Here is a 4,449-nt window from a genome sequence, read left to right as displayed (position 1 = left end):
ACAAAGCTGGTGGAGGTGATGGAATTTAAGTTAAGCTATTTCAAATCCTAAAAGATGATGCTAGGAAAGTACTGCGCTTGATACGCCAGAAAATTTCAAAATTGCATTGACCACAGGACTGGAAAAGGTCAATTTTTGTTCTAAAACTAAAGAAAGGCCTTGTAAACTGCTGGGGTCAGCCCCGGTGGATCCAGGGAAACTTGAAGGAGAGACAGTGTTGGCTTCAATCAGGAAACAACTGCTAGATTAAATATTAACTAGAGGCTTATAGGGGAGAAGGCAATGACACGACTGAGCGACTTCACTTTCACTTTCCACTTTCATGCATTGGAGAAGGAAATGGCAACCCACTCCAGTGTTCTTGCCTGGAGAATCCCAGGGACGGGGAAGCCTGGTGGGCTGCTGTCCGTGGGGTTGCACAGAGTCAGACATGACTGAAGTGACAGCAGCAGCAGCAGAGGCTTATAAAGTGGTTAAGTGAGGATAGCTCAGCAGGGAAATTCAGTGGAGAAAAGAGGCTGAATAACTTGGTTTATGCAGAAAACCAATAAAACTTCAAGACAAGAAGTTTGCACCACCCACATAGGCCACAGGCATCTTCCCATTCTCCCGAGGGAGAGGAGACACCAAGGCTTCCCCGGTCAGATCTTAGAAGCCCAGGCAAAATTAGTAGGCTTGGCAGGCCTCTGCCCTCCAGATGGGAATTCAGCCAGAAGGAGAAAGAAAGAATGACATGAGGAGACCAGTCTTTTGAGGAACTGATCTCATTCTTTATTTTCCAGGGTCCGCTTTTATACACAGAGATGTAATACAAAAGTCACACGGGGTCAGCAGTCCTGACTTTTATCAAAATCAGGTGCTTCATACAAATGTATACAAAGGTCTTAGAGGTGTTACATCATCTTCTGGCCAGGGGGCCTACTAACAATTTATGACCCTCTCCTTGTGACAGCGGTCAGTCAACCAGAACACTTATTTCTCCAGGGGTGATTATTCTTAAAACAGACGCCACCTTCTGAAGGCACCAGATAAAGTTACATTCCTATAGGGTGAGGGTGCAGTGGGTTTTAATTAAGGAAAGAATTTGCTTAGCCTAAGGTCTAACGTGACTAATATCAAAGGTTAATACTTATTTCTTTTATATATTCATTAATGTGTATAAGGGCAGGGGATGTGGAGACTTAGCAGCAAACATTGGCTCAAGAATGAAACCCTCCACCAGTATAATTCCTAACTAGCCCACTAATACTATACTAATAATTTTCTAACTTCTCAAAAGAATCTGTTTTTAGAAAGTTTAGAGCATCTCGTGCCTCTCACGGTTGGGAGGCTGTGAACAATCACATGTGGCCGGATAAGCCTGTCAGGCAGGCTAGAGAACCTTCAGAGGAGTTTGTAAGTTGAAACACTCCTGTCACACCCAGGAATTATTATAAACTGGAGCTCTAAGTTAACTCCTTCTCTGAAAGAGATGATGAGGGACAGCCCCCCATAAAGTCAGAGGTGTAGGTGAGAGCACAAAACAGTAAAGTAGGCAGACTCTGATTTTAGGGGTAGATGCTCAAGAATTTCCAGGGGGACTCCTGAGGCTTGATCCTGCCTTTGCGTATGCCGAGCCTCCTTCCTCATGACCTTTGCCATGGGCGGAGTTCCTCGTGCTGGCTCCGGCAGTAAACAACGTTGAAAATACTGCACAATTGCACTCATCTCACGTGTTAGCAAAGTAATGCTCAAAATGCTCCAAGGCAGGCTTCAACAGTACGTGAACAGTGAACTTTCAGATGTTCAAGTTGGATTTAGAAAAGGCAGAGGAACAGAGATCAAATTGCCAACATCTGTTGGATCATTGAAAAAGTGAGAGAATTCCAGAAAAACATCTACTTCTGCTTTATTGACTATGTCAAAGCCTTTAACTGTTTGGATCACAACAAACTGTGGAAAATTGTTCAAAAGATGGGAATACCAGACCACCTGACCTGCCTCTTGAGAAATCTGTATGTAGGTCAGGATGCAACAATTAGAACTGGACATGGAACAAAAGAGTGGTTGCAAATTGGGGAAGGAGTACGTCAAAGCTGTATATTGTCACCCTGCTTATTTAACTTATATGCAGAGGACATCATGAGAAATGCTGGGCTGGAGGACGCACAAGCTAGAATCAAGATTGCCGGGAGAAATATCAATAACCTCAGATATGCAGATGACACCACCCTTATGGCAGAAAGCAAAGAAGAACTAGAGAGCCTCTTGATGAAAGTGAAAGAGGAGAGTGAAAAAGTTGGCTTAAAGCTCAACATTCAGTAAACTAAGATCATGGCATCCAGTCCAACCACTTCATGGCAAATAGATGGGGAAACAGTGGAAACGGTGACTGACTTTGTTTTTCTGGGCTCCAAAACCACTGCAGATGGTGACTGCAGCCATGAAATTAAAAGACACTTGTTCCCTGGAAGAAAAGTCACAACCAACCTAGACAGCATATTAAAAAGCAGAGACATTACTTTGCCAACAAAGGTCCATCTAGTCAAAGCTTTGGTTTTTCCAGTAGTCGTTCATGTATGGATGTGAGAGTTGGAATATAAAGAAAATTGAGCCCTAAAGAATGGATGCTTTTGAACTGTGGTATTGGAGAATATTCTTGAGCGTCCCTTGGAAAGCCAGGAGATCCAACCAGTCCATCCTAAAGGAAATCAGTCCTTAATATTCACTGGAAGGACTGATGCTGAAGCTGAAACTGCAATACTTTGGCCACCGGACATGAAGAACTGACTCATTGGAAAAGGCCCTGATGCTGGGAAAGATTAAAGGCAGGAGAGAAGGGAACGGCAGAGGATGAGATGGTTGGATGGCATTACTGACTCGATGGACATGAATTTGAGTAAGGTCAGGGAGTGGTGATGGACAGGGAAGCCTGGTGTGCTGCCGTCCTTGTGGTCTCAAAGAGTTGGACACGAGTGAGTGGCTGAACTGAACTGAACTAACGGTGACTGTCTTCCCGATAATGAATTAATCATGAATAGCGTAAAGTTAGTCACTGTGCAAACTAGTGTAGATGAGATGGTTTTTGTGAGAGGAACTTTTTAAAAATTAAAAGTTCATGTTTATTAAAATATCAAAATCTGGTATTTATGAAAATGTTACAATCATATGTGATATATAATTTCTGAAAAAAGTACTTTTTGTATAATTAAGAACATTACAAAATTTCCTGTACATCAAACAGTTAAACAACCTACTGGCTTAATTACTAACATTTTATGAATTAAAAACATTTTAATTAACATAAAAAATAGGAAGTACAATCTCAAACTGAAGGAAACCTTGAGATGTATTTACTTTATGAAAAGTTTATGACTTCGTGAAAAACTTACTGTTTGTATTTTTCACTCTGTTTAAGAGATCAGTAAGAACTTTGTCATTGACTCCAGCTCAATATCCAGTCCTGATATTTAGCATGTGTTTTCCCTTCTCTGTGAGGGGAACTTTTTAATACCCCCCAGTTAACATCATGTACATGGCAAACCATTTTATTTTATTTATCTCTTTGTCTCTGTCAGTTCTTAGTCATGATGAGCAGGATCTTTGTTGCATCATTTTAAAACTGATCTTTTTATGTTGATGTTTGGCAGAAGCCAACACGATATTGTGAAGCAATTATCCTTCAATTAAAAATAAATACAAGCATGGCCACAATCTGCACCACTTGCCCCTGGATTTCCCCAGCACAGGTATCTAACCCACCCATATCTGCATTTGCATACTGGTTCTTGGCCTCTGCAAGCCACTTCTCAAAAGCCTTATTCTTGCATGTAAGACCCCATCAATGGAATATTTCTGGTGGCCTCTGAAAATGTTGTCAGTTTTAATAAAGGTCTCTGGTTGTACCTGAGAAATGGCAAGTACAATGGGAACTGTCTTTTCCTGAAATGTTGCAGATCAGTTACAGCAAACAGAACGGCGACCGTCAAGGAAAACTGTCACTTTGGGCTCCTTTTTGACCACAGCAGCTATATGGAAGCAGCTGCAGCTTCAATAAGGGCCACAACATATACATTTTTAAAAAATTGATCTGCCTTATTTTTTAAATTAATTTTTGAATCTCAATGGCTGAAATAGAACTTTCCGATTCGTATAGAAGTCTAATAGCTGGTAGGGAGATAGGTGCTTAGATACTCAACATCTAACTGAAAGAGGGAGGAAGAGAGCAGCTTGCAGATCATGCATTGGTAACTGTTACAGATCAGACTGGGAAGCAACATAAATCGCTTCCATTCACATTCTGTTGTCCAGAATTCAGTTTACATGGCCACGTCTAACTTCAAGAGGTGCTTTGTGCCTATGAAGGAGAGTAGGTAGGTAGGTTGGGTAAACAGCTAACCAGTCTTTTGATATAATGGTGGATATCAAATTATTAAACTATTCAGTTTCATTTTTTGCATATGTAAAAGA

At 41.2% G+C, this 4,449-nt stretch overlaps 1 non-coding gene across 1 annotated transcript; it reads right to left on the bottom strand.

The window, feature by feature from the left end:
- Window positions 1-3,909: 3,909 nt before the first annotated feature.
- LOC147346943 (small nucleolar RNA SNORA16B/SNORA16A family) lies at window positions 3,910-4,044 on the bottom strand. The gene has a single exon (XR_015153289.1). It is a non-coding gene; the product is annotated as a small nucleolar RNA SNORA16B/SNORA16A family (small nucleolar RNA).
- Window positions 4,045-4,449: the final 405 nt, after the last annotated feature.

The sequence above is a fragment of the Bos grunniens genome, chromosome 23, assembly GCF_055505025.1.
Source record: "Bos grunniens cultivar Pamir isolate PY7600 chromosome 23, Bosgru_T2T1.0, whole genome shotgun sequence".
NCBI lineage: Eukaryota > Metazoa > Chordata > Mammalia > Artiodactyla > Bovidae > Bos > Bos grunniens.
The sequence above is the reverse complement of the archived record's forward strand: the minus strand, read 5'-3'. Positions and strand labels throughout refer to the sequence as shown.